General features: G+C 40.0%; 1 protein-coding gene across 1 annotated transcript in view; it reads left to right on the top strand.

Annotated features, from left to right (window-relative positions):
* Positions 1–2,078: 2,078 nt before the first annotated feature.
* LOC117943336 (tyrosine-protein kinase CSK) overlaps positions 2,079–23,012 on the top strand; it is a 49,075-nt gene continuing 28,141 nt past the window's right edge. The window contains exon 1 of the mRNA XM_034869417.1: positions 2,079–2,345. The gene's annotated coding sequence lies outside the window, so the exon portion shown is untranslated. The remainder of the gene's footprint in view (positions 2,346–23,012) is intronic.

The raw sequence follows: 23,012 nt of genomic DNA, 5'->3' as shown, positions 1-23,012 counted from the left end.
AAATAAGCCAAACTACAAAGCCACATGTAAGGCATCTTCTTAGCCAAGTTGCAGTCAGAAGAGATTCATCTGGGATTTTGTTGAGTAATTAGGTGTCCCTCACTGTGAGGGAGCTCCACCTTAAACCAGCTGCAACAGTCACATGCTACTTACACATTAATGCATTGCAATAGTTTGCCAGTAATGTAATTAACATTTGCATGGTGACTTACTTGTGCTTTTTATCTACATTATTCCATAATACTATTATAAGACTACATGTATTGGAGTCAATTCCTGCCAGTGACATGTATTACCTCAGTAATATGAATACTTGTGTCACTACAAACAAGTTATAAACATGCTTATACATTTTTGACTTGTCATAGCAGGAAAAGGACAGGTGTCCTTAATGACAATAATGATGGCTCCGTTCCATTCAAATGTCCCAGTAAATCGTGACAGTGAGCCAGGCAGCACAGGACCCTGAAACTGAAGAAGCTTAATGAAACTCAGCCACATTCATTTATTTTTATTAATTTATTTGCACCAGTGTGAAATGTCAATATATATTCTTTGAAAAAAGCCAGTCATGTTCACTAAATGGTGTGGTTTAGCATTATAGAAACATTGCAAAGTGCAAAGTAAGACATGCTTTATCCCAGTGGAGTTTGTTAAGGAAAAGGTCCGGAGCAGCACAACTTATTTTACATATGTGAAGAAGGTTCGGGAGACTTTGATGAATTACACAGGAGCATTTTATGAACTCCCCATTGAGGAGCATTTAGGATTACACAGTACAGTGTGGTGCCATCCCAACTTCTGAAGTCCCTGTCTTCCTGAAGGTGTATTTAAACTCATGCTGGAGGTGTTAAGTTTAGCTGAACCTTCAATGTAAACAAAGACATTGTGGGTGCCCCAATATCTCAGCACAGAAAATATGTGTTGTGTGTTTACTTTCTCCTTGGCAGGGTGAGCAGCACTATCTAATCATACAGCTGCTACGTCTCCTCTCATCTGTGGTACAAAGGAAAGTAGTCCTCTGCCTGGAAAGGTTAGGAGGTCATGTTGAACACTGACATGAATGACACCTGGGCACCCTTTTCTCAACTTACATAGCATAAGTCCATAAACTGGAAATTCCACAACATAGGTAATTGAACTGCCATGTACTTGACTTAAAGGTCTGATATGTCACTGTTGTGTTCTCCTGTGCTTTTAGTCAGGTGTAGTGCTCACCTGTTGATTAGCGGCCCGTTTAATAAAACAAAGTATTGTCAACTCAGGTGAAAGCAAAAGGACATTATGGCTGCATTCCATTTAGATGTTCTACAGTATTTCCAGGGTAATTAGTTTTGTGCATATTTTCTTACTGGAAATGGATGTTATTAGTTACACCTTTAATTAACCTGGTATGATAGGTAAAGTTTAAGATTAACCCACAAAGGAGGCCACTATTGGACCCCTTTTAGTTATTGTGGTGTATGGTAATTGGTTAAACATATTTATTTAGGAATGTTCAGTTTGCACATTTTTCCACAAGGGCCTTAAGCAGACAGACCAAACACATACTAAAGCAGTGCATGTTCCCAAACAAATTTGCAGTTAATTAAATTGCTAGTGACGCAATCAACATGGGGGCCCTAGAGGACTTCTATATAACATATATTTGTGTCACATTTGATGCGTATCAATATGTAACACAACAGAATGGATATTGTTACAGAAACGCATTTTAATGCTACTACACAGCTGTTTATAATTACTGCGTGGGATATTTGAACAATACTAGCAACATCAACTCTCCTCAGTGAGATGTCAAACAAAAACACCTGCCATCTGTGGGAGTCTAGTTTGAACACAGCCTACTGCACTGAATCAGGCTACTACTTGGCCTGGATAGCCTACAGTAAGACCACCAACAAGCATTCTGTTCTAGCCTACTACATACCATGGTTCTACCAGGTTTGAAACCCGGCATGCAGGCAGACGGCTCAGGGGAAATCTCCCACAGTAACAAGTCTGCCATCAGTTGACAGTCGCACCTGTTGGCCACACGGTTGTGCTCACAGACCGCTGGCCCTGTGGCTGTGCTATTCTTCTGCGCATGCGTGTTCCGTTAACGGAGCGGAGACCATTTCCTCCAGCAGCAGGCCTCGTAGAGCTTCGCCACACACACGCAAACGTACACACATATGCAGACAGAGTTCGGACAACCGACAAATCAAAGCCACGTTTGGGATTGTCTAATCTTAACGACGCTAAACCTGGATGCCCCCCCAACCGCAGGAGTCATTCTAATGGGCCTTCGCCGCTAATTTGCAGCAACATCTGGTCGACACAGTGAATACAGTGGTGTCTTTTGGGTGAGTTACCCACAGCGCAGTCACTGTTTTGTCTCGTTGTGTTGTTGCCGCTGCAACGTTTTTTTTTTAGCTCCTGGATAGCGCACAGGGGAATGTCATTGTTGGGCTTGGTATTCTGTATTTGTCTGGGGTTTACTTCACATTGGCCTAGGCTTGAACATGTAATGATAAACGGTTTTCATTGTACAGAGCTAACGTTAAACCAGTGATAGAGCTTTAGCGTTAGCTACTAGTTAACACACAATGTAACGTCAAGATCCATTATCGGACGCGGTGTTTGCTAGCTAGCTCTTAACGGATTTTACCATATACCCCTCTCCAGTCTGTTCTCCAATACACTCATTGCGATTGACAGTAGAGCAGTGAACACGGACAAGACAGGGCAGCCATTAAATGACATTTTCGTTTACGTTATCTAAAATTGTGTTCTTTTAAGGGGCGATTTTGCGGCTGTGCCCAAAACCTCCGAGTCACCCACCTTCTTCTCGGCTGGTTCCATCGTCGGACGCCTTGTTCGCGGCTATCGCTTTGTGGTTTTTACCTTTTTATTTCTACTCTATTATCTGTCTTCCATAAGTATCTGTTAACCCAGTGTTGTCTCAGTACTACAGGGAAGTCCAAAGATAAAGCTGGAAGTCAGCAAAGCAAGGGACCGTGCAGCATTGAGTTAACGTTACAGGCGGATGTAACGTTACCGTTTTGGATTGGTGTAAAGGTCGTTAAGTTTACCAGTAAGGGACAGTTATTGTGTCGTTGAAATACTAACAAAGTGCATATTAGACATGTACCTATACTCTGGTCCGACCTTTTTCGTATTATTTTGTATTTGGCTGGTAAATCCGGAAGATGAGCACCAACTATACTAATGATGTCCGATAATGGACCCAGCAATCTTAGCATAGGGGGGCTGGGAGCTGAGAGCTGAGGTTCAGCCCCATGTTGAGGAAACACTGATACTTATCTCTCTAATGTTATTGTTTTAATGTGTCTTCCATTCTTACGTTCTTTGACAGTTATCTTTGCTTGACATACATGTCACTATAATTGTGGAGGAGTGCTGCAAACTAGTCGTCCTGTTTAGAATGACAGCTGGCAATTGAAAAACACAATGGAGATCATACTGTTTATCCCACAGGGAAAATGTTCTTCTTATGCACCCCTCCATGGGGAGGTCAGAGGTCAGGCCAAGATACTGAACACCATCCAGTGTCTTGCTCAAGGACACTTAAGCACACAAGTTAAAAATGCATTAAAAATAATATGTGCTAGGGTACAATGTTGGTATTAAGCGAATCAGACCAGCACAACGCATTACATCCTTACGGATTTGGCCAGTTTGTTAGTTCGCCATTTATCAACTCAAGGTAACAGTCTAACTGAAATGTTAAAGGTGGTTGCATACCGTCTGCAAGCTGTTGCATGACTGACAAGTCACCTGAATTATATCTTTAGATTGTGTTCCCATGTACTTCAGGTGAAACATGCATGATTGCTCTGTTTTGTCACACGCCTAATCACTTACAATCTTACGCCTGGGTTGTTGTCAGAGAACAAATCTTACAATTAGCATATTATCTTTGTATCTGCGCTTGTTATCTGACCTGTTACTGCTTAACATCTAAAATATCCCCCCTCCAGATCTGGTTGCCTAATTTTAATAATGAGCAGCAATTGAATTTCGCATCATAATCTGGATAGAGACCATTACTGTCTGATTGGATAATTGCATTATACTTTTTGATTTTAGAACCAAAAATCTGTCTTTGTGTTTTAAAAAAGAAGACCAGATAGTGTTATCTCATTTTGATGCCCACCTGTCTTAACTGTCGTGCTGATTATAGGGAGTGTAGAGTGCTGATGAAGCAGCATGACAGCTTTGGGTTTTCTATTAGATAAATTTGGTCGGAGCCAGGTGGGGGTGTGAGGGCTTGGCATTCATTATCCCCAGAGGAATCTGGTAAACCAGACTGCATCGTGTTAGGAATCCATATGGTGCGTCTGTCAGGGCTAACCTGCTGCCTCCAACAGTCAGTGCTAATGGTACTTTTTAGATTTTGGTGCAGAAACTGTTTTATTGTAGCCCACTGTGTAATTTAGCAGTCCTCTAAACACATTGTGACTCAGCCCTGGTCTCAGTAGCAAGACTGTACAGCTCTCCATCTGGGAAGCCAGACTCATCTAGTAAAGTGGCAGAAGACTCGCAGATTAAATCTTTGACCACACTATGTTCTTTCATTTCATCTTCTCTTTGTCAATAGCTCCCTCCACATTACACTGACCAACTGATGGCTGGATCGGAGTAGGATAATCTAGGTGCAGGTTTAGAGGATGGGATACGTCTGCAGACCCAGCTACATGTCGGCTCCACTCTTTTTTTCAGCAGCAATGAGTTAGGAGGAGGGGGCAAAATCGCTGTCTGATCGATGCTTAAAGCTGCGAGGAGCTGAGCTGTTTTACTGTCTTATGTTAAGCTCTGAGTACGTCCTATGTGCTCAGCAGGGCAGTAATGGCTCCTCTGTCTCTAAACTGACCATCTCATTGCACATTTGAAGTCTGTCCAAGGCCCTGCTGACCTCAACACAATGACCATGTTTAGTTCGTTTCCCCCTCAAGCCTCTTCTCTCTAATGTCCGCTGTCTCTTTAATCAGCAAGTGCAATAACAGACGAGGGATTTATTGTGGTGACTTTGGTGCAGAGCTTAACAGTACACTGAAACTCATAAGCAACAGGACATCACAGATGGTGTAAACATACTCTGCAAAGTAGGCTCTATCACTCAGCATAGATGCACTCTACACAACTTAATTCATGGCTGTCTGCGTTTCAGCAGCCTGGTGTAGTGTGTAAATAGTGTATGAGTTAGAGTTGCAACGATTAACCCATTAGTTGTCAACTATTAAAATAATCGGCAACTATTTTGATAATTGGATGGTTCTATTTTTAGTGAAAAAAAAAAAGAAGTAAACATTCTCTGATTCCAGTTTCTTAAATGTGAATATTTTCTTGTTTCCTCAATCCTCTATGACAGCAAACGGAATGTCTTTCAGTTATGGACAAAACGAGACATTTGAGGATGTCATCTTTGGTGAACACTAAGTGACGAGTTTCAACATTTTTTGACATTTTACTGAGAAAATAATTGACAGATTTCTCAATTATGAGAAATATGTATTAGTCCCATCCCTAGTATGAGTCATGAGACCCAAAGTGCTACTCATAAGTTTAAGGAACCCATGCTAGCATTGACTAAAAAGAGGTAAAAAAAAAAAATAATCTTTTGGAAATTTATGTAAATGCCTTAATTAAATCTTTTTAGAAAGAATCCAACCTTAAAGGACACCAATTTTCTTATTGAATGAATAATGTATCATAAATAAATAAATGTTCTTCCTTTTAAAATACAGGGGCATAAGTATTTTCACCCCTATGTTTAAGGCAGGCAGAGTTTTATTATTTAAGGCCAGTTATTTCATGGCTCCAGGATACTATGAATACTGACAATGTTCCCTGCTTTGGCCTTTGGAATTACTAACCCCATATCATCACATAACCTTCACCATACCTAGAGATTGGCACGGTTTTATTTCACTTAGCCTAATAGCTGGTTTGTTTTGCATTTAGAGATCATTTTAATGGAAAGTACCCCATGCCGATCTCTAGGTATGGTCAAGGGTGTGTGATGATTGTTGTTAATTAAGGCTTTAAGATCAATTTCCAAAAGATGATTTTTTTATTCCTCTTTTTAGTCAACTGTAGCATGGGTTCCTAAACTTATGAGCAGCACTGTATACACACAGTGCACACCATGTAGTGTTTTATGTTGTCTGATAAGCTATGTGCACATTCTGAGTTTCCAGGTTTATTGCAGTCACTGCGAGATGCAAAGTGGTGAGCAGCGCCACGCTCTACTTGTTTAGGATGAGTGATAGAAAGTGAAACCGGCTGCAGATCTGCACGGCACCTGCAGTTCTTCCTCTTTTCAAATGTGTGTAGAGACAAACATGGTTCACATCACCTTACTGTGTAACATGTATACTGTATGTGGTGTTCAACAGCTTTATTTGCTCCCAGCTGATAACGATCAAGATAATCGTTGATTTGTGGGTCATAGACACGACTGTCTTCCTGGCCACTTCCTATTAAGAATACAACTGCACTTTCTATTGATCATACTACTAATCAGAGTACTGGCAGTAGCAGTAGTGTGAAGGAAATATATATAAATAGTATAGTAACATTGCGGTTTATTTATCTCATGGGTTCCTATTATGGCGGCAGTTATTGCTAATTTCAATAATCAATCAATCTGCTGATTATTATCCAGATGAAATTCTTAGTTGTATGGTATTTGTTCAACTGACAGTCCAAAACCCCCAGATACTCGATTTACAGTCATGTAGGGCTGATTAAAAAAACAAAACAAGCAGCATATATTTGCATATGTAAGAAATTTAAAACCGTACGATTTTAGCTTAAAAAACGACCTTGATTAATCCATTATCAAAATAGTTGCACATTAGTTTTTTGGTCAGTTGACTAATCTATTAACAAACTAATTGGTTCAGCTCTTACTGCCATTTTAACTTAGTCTGTAGGTAATTTGTCTTTACCTTGATCATCTCTAAGGCTCTTACAGTGTGACAGGAGTGTTGCCCTGTGAAGCAATATAGATAAACTTAATTATGATTATATTGTATCACAAACCCATTTTGTACATGCTGGCAAAACCCCCCCAACCATTATTGGTCCTAAATCCGTTTCCCGCGGCTGTGTGGCCCCTGTATCATCTTCTCTGTTCAGCACCTGCTAAGCTTTAATAGAGGCAACTCCCCCTCACTTTTTCCTAGAGATCATGCTGCCCAGTGGAATAGTGGCATTGTGGCTGCCATCTTGCGCGCAAACTCAACGAGGCCTCTCCATCTGGGCAGCGGCTGGTCATTCAGGCAGCTCCTTGAAGGCCGGGAGGCTGCTGCTGCTGCCACGCCTGCTGGCTAGCTGCACAATGTAGGCAATGAGTCGAGCCGCAGGCCTGACACACAGCCAGTCTTTCACTACGCCCGCGGCCTCAAGAGATTTCCCCCTGGGAACTGTTTCTCACAAAGATAATGATAATCTGACATTATAACATTTCTAGAATTTCTAGAATCTTATCTCTTTGTGCTGTTCATGTGTTGCTACTGGCCCTGTGGCGGTGTTAAAACGTTTAGGGGCTCCATCATCCACTAAACGTCAAAGAAGAAAATGTACTTGTTGCAATACTGTATACTCAATACACAGCTGTCAACAAACAACGGTATTGGCAAAAAAATGTAGTTTTTTTATTAAGGATCGATTTTAATAAGGCCTATAGCGATTATTAGTAGTTAATGAAACCAATAACAGATATTTGGATGTATATATGTACAGTGAAAATTTGATCGAAATTACGATTTAAAAAAAAAATGCTTTAAGCAATTATTTAATAAAATAGAAACTTTCAACATAATACGCAGTAAAAGATGGTCAGACAGTGTCGTGGGCGGGAAAATAAGTCAGAATCAGTGGTGAAACCAAGCAGAGGGGCAGTCACAGAGCTGGAGGCGAGCCAAAGTAACGCGGATGCAGATACTCTGCAGACTGCCCAACAAACGGCTTGTAATTGGCCAATTATCGGCAATAGTTTTTAAGATCTTCTTTTTGTGCTTGCTACATTTAAGAGCTAATGGTATCATGTAGGGAGCCTCACCTATCAGATGAAAACCCAGACGGACCCCCACCAGTTCCTGTAACCTGCAACTGAGATGTTTTATTATCCACATACCGATTTTCAACCTGAGGTGATAATTGTGAAACAGCATTGTGAAGAATGCCTCAGCTCTAAGGCATAAATCGACCACAACTACCAAGTCAGTAGCTTTAATATGTCCTATGGGTCCCCCCTCATCCCTCACTGACTACGGCCACCTATAACCAGAGCCACCCCAAGGTGCCTTCCAGCAAGGTGCAATGACAGATCAGCTCGATGACATCAGTCTGCTTTTTTGGGGGTTGTGCGAGACCTGATTTGAATTTATGGGCAGGAGGAGAAATGTCAGCTGAGGGAAATGGACACATTATGCTTTTGAGTAGATCCAGGCAGAAAGACAATATCTAGTCTCATATCACAATATCGATATATTGCCCGGCTGTGGCCTGGAGCCTCTGTTCTTTTGGGAAATGCATATATGATATACAGTATATATTTAACTCAGTCAAATGGCACTGGCACAGATGAAGTGACTAGTGGTCAGCATTCATAAAGATCTCAGACTGCAACCTAAGGGTTCTAGGTTATTTATGTGTTTTTTTTGGACTAATCTGTTGTCGCTAGGATATCATTTTAACATCAGTCACAAGGTTCAAAGCCGGTGTGTGGCCGTGTTCAGCCCACTTTGAGATGGGACTCGCCACGCAATGTGTGACGATCAATATATACTCCTTCTTATTGACCACAGACGCAGGTTCATCCTGTGTAACTGTGTCGGTCGGAAAAGGATATAATGGGACAGCCAACTAATCGTGTTACAATAGGATGTTGATACAATGGTGAAGAAGAAGATATTATCAAACAAACAAATATTTATGCGCAGTGGGACGCTGTTCCTGTGTGCCCTGCATCATCACTACAGCACAACACCTCACTAACTAAAATATATAATTAGGCTTAATCAGTGGGGGGGAAATAAACGCAGAATCAACTGCAATTTGATAAGGTAACTATCAGCACACAAAGAAGTTGATGATTAACTAACTGCAATGTGAAGCTTTGCATACAATGCCAATCTAACTTAAGCATGGGCTTTGATCAGCAGCGCTGCTGCTGCCTTCGCTGTCCCACATGTGCCATGAATTATGCCTTTCACAAAGCTTACGTCGACTGAATGTGCCGTTTGTCTCCGATATTTCCTACTGGAAAAAGCTCTGAGTTTTTCCATTCTTTCCCTCAACAAGTGTGATTTGATTTGCTGGTCTAATCATTTATTGATGTTCTGAACAGTTCGCCGTAGTCCTGTGTGGAACCAAGCTGGTGACTTGTAAGACTGCAATGTTCTCAAGCTTCATGTCCTAACCTTATTTTTTTCTTACTTTTTTTCGTACTGTTAAGAAAAGCTAGGTTTGTCTTAGATGTTTCCGGTTTAAACTGCTTTTATTTTGCCTGTCTGCATACATGGGAAAACAGCACTATTTGTGCATTTCAAAGTTATAACATAAAGCATAAATTGTAACACCATGTTATTAAACATTTGGTTGATATGATGATATATAATGTATAATTGGTAGTGATTTTGCCTTGCAGTTATACGACAGCAGCTGTCTCTTTTTTAATATCTGTAGTTGTTTGAGGCCATTGAGAGTAAAGCCGCAAATCAACAAAACTGCTTTAGGTCAGTATGCAGTTAAAGGATTTTTCATTGCCATTATTTTAAGTCTTATTTCAATGGATAAGCCTATCACTACCATCTGGTTCTTTGACCCTTTTTGATGTTGTACCACGTCACAATGTGTATCTATAGCACGCCTGATGTAAACTATATCATATTGCACTTTGGGAAGAGTTGTAATTTGCCACATATAAATGTTCAAGGCACACACCGTATCAAACTAATCTCGGAAGACACAGATTCTCTGGTCAAGCAGGAAGGGGATTGTACCAAAGCCCTGTGCCAACATGTCATTTATATGTGGGGCTTACCTCATTGTCTGATAGTCGATAAAGGGGAAGTAGTGCAGTCAGTTTAAAATTAATGGCGTTTTAAAGACATATTAAACTCTGCTGCAATTATTGGGAAACTTACTGGTGATGATGATGATGATGACGATGATGATGATGAATCCTTTCTCAGCAGGGAGGCTTCAGAGCTTCCTCTTTTATCTGCCCTTTCAAGCACTCCAGAGTAGCGTTAGTGAAATTGAATCATCTGATGCACTTCAAAGATGCATATGCACTGTAGATGCTTCTGCTTTAATGATGTCACAGACATAGAAGAGTAAAATGACCTGAATTAGGTCTACTCTAATAGTCTTTTCTACCTGAAGAAGTTTTTACTTGATCTTTTCTTTTGTGTAGAATTCCCCCATGAGCCCAGGCTTTTGTTTTCTAATAAAAGATAATTTTTTTTACTGATGTTTTCAATTGAGAGATTAAACCTGTGCAGTGTAGAGATGTTTATTGTTGACCTTGGCCTACATCTGGGCATGTTTCTGATACACCAGCTTATGAGCGCCATGACTTACTGAGAGGCAGGTAGCTGGATGCACAAATGGATACAGAACGATGGATTTAAAAATAGGCGGATGGATAATTCTTAAGGTCTTATCCTCAACCGTTTTATCATACATGGAAATCCTAGGAACACAATTATGTCATCATGGTACTGTGGCCCATTACCTTTCAATCACTTGAAATGTTTTACATAGCGGCATTCTTCATAACCTTTTGTTGTACAGTCAGTTATACGGGTAGCTGCTAAAATACAAAATAAGAGGTTTGGCTGTCACTAGAGAAGCATCTCCTGTGTCTAATAATTCAATTATTTTGCTTATTTATTTGGATTGGCTGTTATTATTGTTACTGTTATTGATTTTACGTTTATTGTTGCTATCTTTATACTTTCTTCTTTTCTATCTATACTGTAGTTTTTCTTTATCTTGCTGAAAACAGCTGCTGGAAATTTCAATTTCCTTGCCGGAGTCATCCCAAAAGGATTAATAAAGAGAAGTCTAAGTTAACCGCTTATCTTCCTGGGCCCTGTTTTTTGCTTTTGCTCTGTGTCTTGTAATACTGATGATTATGTATTTCCTAGTGTACAACAGAAAAGGCAGCAGGCTCCTAGCATTATTGGGAGTTAAGCAATATTGTCACTCTGTCTCTTATCTCTTCTGGCTTTTTATTTAGTTATTCTGCCCATCTCGCTTATAGCTCAGGGGCCCTGGCACACCAACCCGATAATCGTCCGTTGGACACCCCGGCAGTTTCGGTGACTTGAGTCTGCTTGGTGTGTTCCAGAGGGGCCATCGGCCTTCATTTTGGCTGACCTGACATACTCAGTCGGAAGGCGGGCACTGCCAGCGGTCAGACTCAAATGACCAATCTGATATGTGGAGTGCAAACTCGAATAATAGATTGATACTTGGCGCCTGTATATTAACACAGTGTTGGCCCCAAAAATATCGCACTACCATGCTGTAATGATTAATATACCAAAAAAGATATACTGGGTCTCTGCTCAGAAATAGTTTAGCCAAGGTGGCAAGCCACCCAGAACCCAGTTCATCTTATTAGGTGAGCAATTTAGTCTAGAGGTGATAGTCACACTCTATATATATGACCTTTTTCAGATGTGTAAAATAACAGCTCTGCTCTTTAGTGTGTTCTAAGCCATCGCATCTACATTTGCCTTTCGACACGAAAGTGTGCTAGTTCCATTCTTGGTTCCTGCAAATGGTGTAAGCCAATTGAGGAAACGGGATTACTGCAGTTGAGTGTTCATAGTGATTTGTATTTGTATTTATAGTCGATGCTGACGTTGCTAACCAGTTGACTTTCACTTCTTTTCTCTCGCTCTTTCATTCACAATTATACCCACACACTTCCACTCTGACCTGTACAGTCTGTTATTACATGGTCACTCGCTGTCGTACACATCTGCCGTTTCTTTCTGATGCCCAAGCCTCTGAGTAGACCCCGTGGTCAGCATCGGAGAAAAATTACGTAAAGCATAGGAGGCAGTTTATATTGTCACTATGATGTTATTGCTGTAACAAAGTACCAGTCTGTTTATATGCTCATGTAAAGCAATTTTGCTGGACCAGTCCGTTGGTGTAGGGCCATACACACTATTTATATGCATTAAGTGGTGTGTGGTTGGGCCTTATTCTTGCACATGTTTAAGAGCCGTTGTGTATTTAACTGTATATTGCAATGCTAGCTTAGGGTCTTTGCTCAGGTGTCCATTAGGACCGCACAATATCAGGAAAATATGTAATGTGAGATAATGTTGTTGAATATCGTGAGAACGATATTTCTAGCGATACATAAACAGATATTAAAGTGTTCTCAGTTCTGCATTTCTGCTGCTTTCAGTGTTCTGCTAAAAATACAACAAACATCTTGATGAATTTAAAACGAATGAAAGGAAATATTTTCCACTTTTTTTATTTAACAAATTGAACATTGAAATTGTATAAAAGGCATCACTAATGACTGTTAAATTTTAAAATGTGCGATGACCATAAAAAATACTTTTGGTGTTAAAACTGTTGCTTCCTGCTGTCTCTCTACCGTGTGCCACACGTATAAAGTAAATAAGAAATACTATTGAGAGAATATTTTCTGTGTGTATAATGGTATATTTAAGGTTTTCTATGTGTTTAACTTTTGATCACCAAGAAACAAGTCATTTGAAGATCACCTTGGACTCTTGTAAACTGCAACAGGTAATTTTTTGTTATTCTAGGACGTTTTATAGGCTAAATATTAGAGCCAGACCAATAAAGGATTTTTAAGGCCAAAACCGATACAAATATTTGGTTTGTTAACAATCTGATGCTGATATATCATTAGATATATTTTTTTTAAAGATCCAGAAACAAGTTAAAAACAGATTTTCCTAACAAAATAATATTATTTTTGTGTTCTCACAAAATAATATAATAATTTGTATTATTGTCACAAGAGAACAGAGGAACATCAAAATACATTAAAGTTCTGATAAAATTTATAAAAATAAAAACATATGAAACTTAAAGTCCTATTGAACAAAAAAAATCACCAACATCTGTCAAATCACCTTACCACCCATTGTTCTCTTCTACAGGTGACTGACAACAAACTTTGAATTTGGTGCACAAAAAAAAAAAATGTCAGCCTTCACAAAACTCTGTATTAGAGCCCAACTGATAAAGGACTTTTAAGACCGATACTGATACAGTTTTTAAATACGATAAACCAATAAATCGTCCGATTATATATTATAAAATAATAATAATTTGGTTTGTCAGAACAGATCAGAGGAACTTCAAAATATATTAAATGATTCTGATACGCAAAATGTTTTAAAATACTAAGGCTGTCCTCGACTAAAGAAATTCTAAGTGAACTACCCTTACATGATTTTGTCGACTAATCGATAAGTTGATTTATTTGACAGCTGTTTGCTTTGAGAGGTGGTTAAGACTAGAAAAGCACAATATAAATGTAGTTAATTTAGCATCTGTAAAACTGAGTTTCTACACAATTAATCCTGTAAAAGCATCCTTTTAAATCTGGTGCTCACCAAAAATGTGCTCACAAGTTTCTTGGAAATGACTAATTAAGCATGAAAAATGACTTATCAGCTTAAGAAATCAAAGTTGACTAAGACCAAAACCACAAATTAGTTGACTAATCAACTGAGGGGACAGCCCTAAAAAATACAAACTTAAGATATGAAACGTTTTTGAACAAAATCACAATAACAAAAAAATCTGTGTAGCTAACATGGAATTTTGTAGTGTGCCCTCTGGTGGACAAACCACGCCAACGCTCATAACATGGTTGACCTTACGTTTTTATTTTATTTTTTAAATTATTTATCGGGACATTACAAATGATTCTGATGACTGAATATTTAAAATAAAAAATAAAAAATACAGATAGTTCAGGAAATGCCTAATATGGGTCGGGTTCTACTCTGTATAACGCACACATTCAAATACTTTGAACTCAGCTTTTTTTTTTCTGTTTTGTTTTCCTCCCCCATGCTAGTAAAGGCCAGCTATGTTGTCTGACTTTGTGTAAGGGAAAGCGGAGTTGTTTTCTGCTTTGAACAATAGAGGTGTGGAGTGGAATCTGTCTTGTACGTGAGGTAGCCTGCTCCTTGCAACAGATGCAAAGCCGGCGATAAGAGTAAGAGTTGCCTGTGTGCACGTGATCGGGTTTCCATGTGAATCGTTGTTGTATTTGGGGTGTGGTTTTCAAGGGTTAAGGGCTAAAACTAGGGCAAAAGCTGTATATGGGAAGAAGTGATGTCACAGTGTTTCATCTCTGACTCCCACTCATTCAGACAGACGCACACCCAGCCCTCAGACCTTCACCTATACCCAGCACACACATGCATTGCACTGATTTACATCTGTCAGACAGTTCTCCTCTCAGCTAATTAGGCTACATTCTTAACCTAGCCTATGAAAAGAAACTTATGGCCTAGATAACATTGTCTCTGGGGTTGTATTATTGTAGCTGAAACAGTGATGATTATTAACTGGTTAATTTGCTAGATATTCCTCGGGAATTTGCCGCACCAAATACTTCTTTTGTTATATGTATTAGTGTAATGACATTTTCAGCAACAAACACAAAGACCGTCTTTAGTGTTGATTGAATGCCCATAATTCCAATCATTGACTCTCAAAAGGTGATGTGGCGTGACCTCAACAACGGTATTTGTTCTATAGAGATCACCTTTGTGGTTGCCCAAAACCTAAAATGTATCAGCAGCTCTGCTCTGAGTTTTCTAAGGAAAAACCTGCTACGCTTCAGATGATACAATGATTTCCCTTCCCGTCAGTGTGTGAATATGCATGCAAAAATGTGCATGTGTTGAATCTATGCACACCACATTTTCACTTTCTGTGTGTGAGCTCACGCATGTGGTTCAGTCTAAGCAGGCAACTGTGGCTGTACCCCACAGTGGAGATTGCCCCACGCTGTGTGCTAATGCGAGTCTGTGGTTGTGAATTAATAATTCAGAGTGCTGGCATAGCTGGGTGGAGCCTCTATAATTCATGGTTGGCGTTGGAACCGACAGATGACTGCTGTTAATATTAAGGAGCAGCAGATGCAGTCTTCACTTTCATGTCTGTCTCTATCCTCTGTCGTCTACACCTCTCTGCTCCACTCCTCCAACTCCTCTGTAGCTATGCCCTTGCTCTCCTGATCTCTGTCCTCTCCATCTGTGAGCATCTCACTCTCTTTTTATCATCTGCTGTCTCTATCTCTCTGTCTTTTATTCACTCTCTCTCTCTTTCTTTCTCTTGCTCTCTAGCTGTGAACTCTTGAATTAAATTCAAATATGCTTCCCTGGAAAAGATGTTTCTTAAATTTCAAAACACTCAAATGGTGAGTTTAATTTGCAGTTAGCAAAAGATGTTCAGCTGAAATTTAGCAGGGCAGTTTCACTCAACTTACCTGTCTTTTACTTCGTCATATTTTCTGCCAACACTGACTTGTCAATTAATTCATGCAGTATCTGCTAATGTGTGAAAATCATTACAGTTCTAGTCATTATAGAAGTAATTTCAATGAGGATTGCTGAGCAGAATCGGTTACACCTGATGAGTGTATCTCGTTTTTCATTTTTCTGTTCTCTTTTGGCCAACCAAGTCTGTCTGTTTCTACCTTCTTTTTAACAGGCATTCACTGAATCTGCACATCATTTTCTCCCTGTGCCTCTCCTCCCTCTCTCCCTTCTTTTTTAGTCCTCTGGGTCAGATTTATCTCCATGGTGTCAATGCTGCTGCCACTGAATGCTGCTTTTATTTCAGAGATTTGGAGCTCCAGTCACCAGCGCTAATGCTGCTGCTGCCATATTGTATCAGCACCCTGCTGTGGCTGCTGCTAATGACATTCTTTGTGTCTCCATCCTCGTGCTCTATCTCCTCCTCCTCTTCTGGTCTGAATGGAGGGCTTGTCATGGGCTGCCATCAAAGGAGGAGGAGAGGCAAAGAAAGCAGCAGCGAGCAGCTTCCCCCCTTCCTCCGTGTGTGTCTGTGTGTGTGTGTACGGCAGCATATATTAGAAGGCATTTTGTGTGTACCTTTGTGGATGTGTTGTCCGTGAGATTTCAGTAGCATTGACAGAATCAGCAACATCTGAAAGCGGGTATGCATATGTCCTGCATCCCATCCACCTTCCAACCCTCTCATCGCCCCTTTCGGAGCTTCCTCCTCCTCCTCCTCCTCCTCCTCCTACCTGCCTCTGCATATCATTTTGGCACTCAGACCAGAGTAGTCCTCACTTATTCTGTCCTTCTGTTCCACTCTGCCTTTTCACACCGACACATGCATACCTCCGACAGCAAGTTTGCCTCTTCATCCCACACCTAATAGCTAATGGACAGTTGGTGCCAAGTCTGTACAACCACCGACACACAGAGTGCTAGTTCCTTTACTTTAGAGCATGTTTTACTTAAATTCCACTTTATTGAATCACTACATGCTCAAGTTGTGTAGAAAGTGCTGTAGTGATTATCAATTGTGTTTTGTAGTATTAAATAACCTTTTTTGTCCATAAAATGAACAATAATTGACACCACCATTTCCAAGGGAAAATTACAGTAAATTATTGTATCTTTTTGCTTAAAAAAATGCCTCGGATGATTGATTGTCGAAATAGTTGCAGATTAATTGTTATCAAAATAAAATTAAATGATGCCAGTCAGTCTTGTTATATGGACCGTATATATGTTTTACAGTGATAAGTCAGTACTAGTTTGTTTAGCTCACAGTTAACGAAGAATAAGTCATTTGCGTAAAAGTGAAACAATTGCTAAGTAATAATCACATAGTTCAACGACATAAAATTAACCTCCAACTATTTTCATAATAAAAAATTATCCTCATAGTGTTACACTTTGTTATTATCAGTATGTCTCCTAGGTTAGGTTTAGTAGGTTTAACCAATAGTGAACGGTTTAGCCTGGGAGTCTGAAGCATGAAAGAGTTCTATTGGTGCATTGGTTGATATTTTCTTTTAGTTTATTCTGAAACAACTATGCAACGGCATCTTTCGTCTAAGAGGGTAACCCCATGTCTACCATGTTACACCTCATTGCTAGTTTGATGAGCTGAGAAGAGTTTCATTAATTTGAAGGAATTTTTAGGGGGGCACTGCATAGAGCTGTCACTCTTCCTCTATGACACCATTCCAATTACATTCCTTATTTTATTTATATATATATATATATTGTGCTACCCAGCCTATAAACACAGATGTATAATATCTTCTGTGACTCTCGTGGTAGCCTTTTTATGTCTTATTGTCATAATCATGACAGATCATGACATGTAGGGTCCAGCGTTTTTGGAGCTTGGCTAGACAGGATATCTCAGCCGGCCCTGCTTCAGCTTTGACCATTCTTTTTTTTCTGTCTCTAACAAGTCTTCCAATTTTATGAAAATGCTCTGCTTAATTGCTGGACTACCCTTTATATTTAAATGTTATTATATATAATTCTTTTGAAGGCTGCTTCATTTTTGTCCTTGTACATGTGTGCTTCTTAAAACCAAAAAAACACCCAACATGCTCCAACTATAAATGGGGAATTCCTGAAAGAAAAGTCGTACAAGCAGCTCACAGCAGGCCGACTCTTTAGTGCAGCGTCTCCATAATGTATGCAATGATGAAAACAACTGCAGCCTGCCTCCGCCTGCGCGGATATTGAGAGGATATAAATAGCCGGGCCTGGTTGAGTGTATGCTGACACTGGAACCGCAGCACACAGAGCTCAAACAATAAGCCGTCCCCACTACCCTTCCTCCCCTCTGCCTTCTCCAGTCCTGCAGCCTCCCAGAGCTCAAGAGTGGGCGGAGGGGGGGGATAGTGGGGGTTCTCTCATCCTCTTCCGTTCTTTCTTCCACTTCCTGCCTCCTTTCTTTTGTAATCTGTCATCAGTGGCGAGCCGGAGTTGGTCACTTGTTATGTCAGAGCGGCAGGCAGGCAGGAGGGCTGCCTGTCTACCCACCTGTCTGCCTGCCGGCCTGTCGTGGGAGAGGTTTCTCGTGTCACGCTGCTCTATTTTTCATTCAGTTAGATGAAAATAGGGAACAGCAGCTCTACTAGCTGACAGTAAGACATGACGCTCTATTGCAAAGAAAAGACGTGAATGTGTTCTTCCTCTTGCCCAGAATTCCAATAGGCCACCTCTGTGGATTAATCACAAATGGTGTCTCTAAACACATTCAGACAGACTAAAGCCGTCATGTCTTACTGTCCGTTAGAAGAGAGCAGGACAAATGGAGGATTGATTCAACACTTTCCAGAGTAAAGGCAGCAGTGTGATCTATTTACAAAAGTGTGCAATGCACCGAAGGTTGTAGTTCAAATCTCTGAGCCATCTGCTGGATCTGTGTCAGGGAAATGTCTTTAATCTTGCATTCCTCTCCACTTGAAAATGACTAACAGCGATACCATTAAGCAAGGCACTTATATCTAATCCCTCAGGGGCAGCTGCTGGTTGATGCGTGACGTCTCTGGTTGTGTTGGGCAGCATTTAAGTTAAATAAATGGTTCAGAGACCACAACCACATTATCCCACACAACACGGCATTCGTCTTTCCCTTTCTTGCTGCTGAGCCGAAGAGATGAGAAAAGGTTTCTGTGGGACAGTGAAAACGGCACCCCCGCTAACGATGAAGATGGCTAGAAATGTTTTATGTGGCTGACGGCAGAGGCAGGCACACAGTCGTAATGTTTGAGTAAGCCACAGTCGCTCTTAACTTCCTTCTGTTCCATGAGCTCCTCCTTTATTTATTACCATCCCTTGTAGAGCACTCCTAACTCTCTGCTTTTTGAGATTTCAGTGTCTCTTCCATGCACCTGTGTGTACCAGAATCCTCACTCAACTTTAGTTTCCTCCCTGGTATAATCACAGCCACCTCTCTCAGAAACAGGAACACTCTTTATTCCAAGTATGTAAACTTTTTCAAAGTTTGTTATCCAGTCTTTGTTGCTTTGAAAGGTTTGATTAGTGGTGTGATGTGTGTGGTTCCCGCTGACTAAACTGGCACAGCATGTGCTCAAGAATTGTTGCCGATATTGATTTGGATTTTTCCTCCGGCCAGTGTTTTCTTGGGGACATATTTTGTAGTTGCGCTTTTTGTATCATCCGTCTGTGCCTGCTTAGCAGCAAAGTTCCACTGTCAGATTTGTCTAAATTTTACAGCATACTAAATATGAATATTTTCTAGTTTCTTCACTCTATGACAGTAGCCAAAACTAAATGTGTGTGAAATGTGGACAAAACAAGACATTTGAGGACATCTTCTTGGGCTTTGGGTCTGATCGATATTTTTCACAGTTTTCTGACATTAAGACCAAACAACTAAATGATTAATTGAGAAATAATGGTACAAAGTAATCCAATCTGAAAATAATCGTTATCGGCTTAAAACCAGTCCTTAGTGATTCACAATTAGCCTTCAATGTTCTCTTGCAGCAGCAAGGCAGCATTTCTGACGCTGTGTTTCAGTCGGGCACAAACTTTTCCAGGCACTCGGAAGCTTTGTTACTTTCAACTCTTTTCCAGGATGAGGGTCGTGGCATGGCAGTTTGTCTATAAAACAAATCAAATGGAAGAAACCGTCACAGTTGGAAGACGATGGCCTGACCTTTGCAGAAAACAATGGCTATGTCACAATTCAAGATGGTGACTAGGTGAGATGATGTCTGCTGATATGAAGCATCATCGGGTAGAAACTAAAGGGACCTTACATCATTTACTTTCCCAAGACATCCGGATCAACTCGTGGTTGATTTGTCAGTGGAGCCATACACAGCAACAGGCCGGACATACTGTCGGAGTCAAAATAATCAAAAGTTATTTTTAATTTTGATGAAGAAGTGTGTCTTAAGGTGTCCTCCCAGAGCTTACCCTATACTAGGGCTGCTCGCTTATGGAAAAAATATATAATCATTATTTCGGACAGTATTGAAATCCCAATAATTTAACACAATTACCTGTTGACTTCTGGAAAAATGTTGCAAAAGAGGACAGTGGAACGAGTTTAAAAAAATCAACAGTAAAAAAGCACATTCAACCGTGAACTTTGCCCTAATACTTTTCCTATTTCAACTTTTTTTTTCACTCAGAATAAAAGAGAAAATAAGAGTTGACTTGCAAAACTTAATGAGCTAAATAATTGTTTTTCTCAATTATTTTGTTTTTGTGATTGTTGGGAGGCAAAATCGTAATCGTGATTAAATTATTTGATTAAATTTGATTAATTGAACAGCCCTACTGTATGCCTAGGGTCCGGTTGAAACCAACACTCATATTAACAAGTAGAAAAGATGTGTTCAAATTGTTAGATCTGCTTCTTCTTCTTCTATTCAACTGTCATACTCTTTGTCTTGCAATATGCTGTGATTTAAGAAAGAAATAGTCTGGTGACCCGCAAGCTTTCAACACTTGTCTGACATTGGTTCCTGTTTGTGCTCCTTATACTTAGACTTGCACTTGTTACCGCGAGCCAGAGCTCACAGTTTAAACGGCAGAAAGGTCAAGTAGATTAAGGTGTAGGTGGAGCTATTAGTTGTTGTTGTTGTTAGATTTAATAGTTAGGGTAGGGTTATATTTACTTATTTTGTTTCTGTTCTGTTTGGACTATACAGCTCCATACGTTTTGATTATTGCATTAGTATCTTTATTTTGATTATTTTATGTATCTGTGCTTTTGTTTTGAAGGTACCTCGCACCCTGAGTCAAAGTCTATACTTACATCATTAGCCCTCCCCCGTGTCAACCTGCTACTTCCTGCAAGGTCTGCACAATTCGGGGGAAAAACAAGAATTATATGTCTTTTTCGCTTAGAATTGATATAACAATTCTCTGCCACGATTATTGTCTCACAGAGTGTATTGTTTATTGCACACATGAACCATGACAAAACAAATTAGCAGTACCAAACATAGATTCTTTTTTTTTATTTTTTCTTCTTTTTTGGCACCAGTGGCACGTTGCCCATCACCACAAGCCTGTAAACATAGACGCCTCAATTAAGAGAAGGGGGAGCATCGCATCCCTTGAGAGTGCTTTAACCCTTGTGTTGTCCTCCCGGTTCAAAAACAGACAATTGACATTTTCGTCCCATTTCTTGTGGTAATTTGGTTAAAAAGAAACGCATATAGACATTTTTTTAAAGGGATCAAATTTGACCCGAGGACAACAGAAGGGTTAAAACCTATTTTGTACAGTCTATGTTCAAAACTCACATAAGAAAGTATTAGAGTTTGTGATGCAGTCGGCTTGTAAAATTAAATGAGAATCAAGTCATTAAAAATAAGTTACTTAGGTAGAAATGGGGGAGGACTAAGGATTTTTAACAGAGCCAAGATATGCCATTGTTAATTAAATGTTTGCTTACCAAAACTGGTAAATAAACCTCACAAAACGTTGTCTTTCCCTGGAAAATGAACATTTTTATCCCTGCATAATATTCAATGCTACCGTGACTCAATGGCTGTTTCATTCTAAGTTTTTTGTTTTTTTTTGTTTTTTTTTGTTTAGCCTTGATGACATATCGCCAAAACAGAAGGGTTTAGCCTGTAATTTAAAAGTATATGTTCTTTTCTAAATAGACACCAGTACAGCTGAATCTCTGAATTGTGATGTAAAACTGTGACGGGTAAATTTCAACAGACACTGAAATGCATTACCTCACTTTCGTACTAATGTCTATATTTGCATATTTTCCAACCAGTGGTATCATATTTGTTCACTGGACGCCACCTCATTCGCTTCATGTGATCATTTCCTGTTGCAAACAGGCCAGCTGTCATTACTTTACATATGGGGAAATATGATGCAGTCTCGAGTCATTTGTTGTTGACAGTTCCATGCTGTCCACTCTGCAGAGCCTCCAGCTGTTTTGTGAGCCTATATATTTGCATAGCCAGTTGGTAATATTTGGCTGCCAGTACGCTCTACCATACAGACAAATACAAATACTTCCAGTCCAGGAGAATCATTTTCTTTGCGGCAACCATGCCAAACATTAGTGCTTGTTGCATCTCAGGCGGGTATCTGAGAGCCTTCTCTGAGCACCCAAAGAGCGGCAGCTCTGGATCAGGGGCAATGTCTAAGTTAAAGACCAGACTGAACCACTGAAATACATCTCACCAAAACTTATGTAGTTGAGGACATAACCAGAAAAGATGCGATAGCGAACCCTCTGCACCTCCGCCTCGATCACACAGTGAAGAAAGTGACGGGCAGATTCTATGCAGCTTTAACTTAGAATAGTGTAATCGATGAAAAGCTTTACATTGACTCAGTTTATATCTAGCATTGGTAGAGCATGTATGAATTCTAGTCAAAGCTTCATTCCAGGTATCGTCAGACACCTCAAGCTCCAGTTCGTTAGACCAAGCATCTCTGAGAAGGTGAGTGGACGCGGAGATGGCGAACAAGGACACAAAGAGAGATAATAGGTGCACTGAGTCGGGACGAAGCAGCATGAGATCGTAAAATGGGAAACTTGTTGGCATAGTTTCAAAGTATGGAAATACACCTTAAGCAAAGTGCCTGATTTGAAGATATCGAAAATGAGGAGAATTTGGTAAATTACATTGTGTTGCAGTTGACCAATTGAGGCAAAATGTTTGTCTAGATATAGGTCTCCGAGGGCAACAAGTCCCCTCTCTCTCCAGTCTGCAAACACCCTATCCGCTTGGGATGGTAGGAATAAATGGTTATGGCATATGGGGGTGTGTACAGAAGTAGTCGGCAGCTTGCAGACACTTCTCTATCACTATCTGATTCAGGATCCTGAGGGAGTTTCTCAAAGCCATCAACAAGTGTTTAGTTATTACAGAGTATCACAGAAGTTGGTTTGATTTTTAAATAGCATTAGGCATTTTTACAATTTAAATTCATATATGACATTAATAT

Source organism: Etheostoma cragini, chromosome 1 (assembly GCF_013103735.1).
Source record: "Etheostoma cragini isolate CJK2018 chromosome 1, CSU_Ecrag_1.0, whole genome shotgun sequence".
In the NCBI taxonomy this organism is placed as follows: domain Eukaryota; kingdom Metazoa; phylum Chordata; class Actinopteri; order Perciformes; family Percidae; genus Etheostoma; species Etheostoma cragini.
The sequence above is the reverse complement of the archived record's forward strand: the minus strand, read 5'-3'. Positions and strand labels throughout refer to the sequence as shown.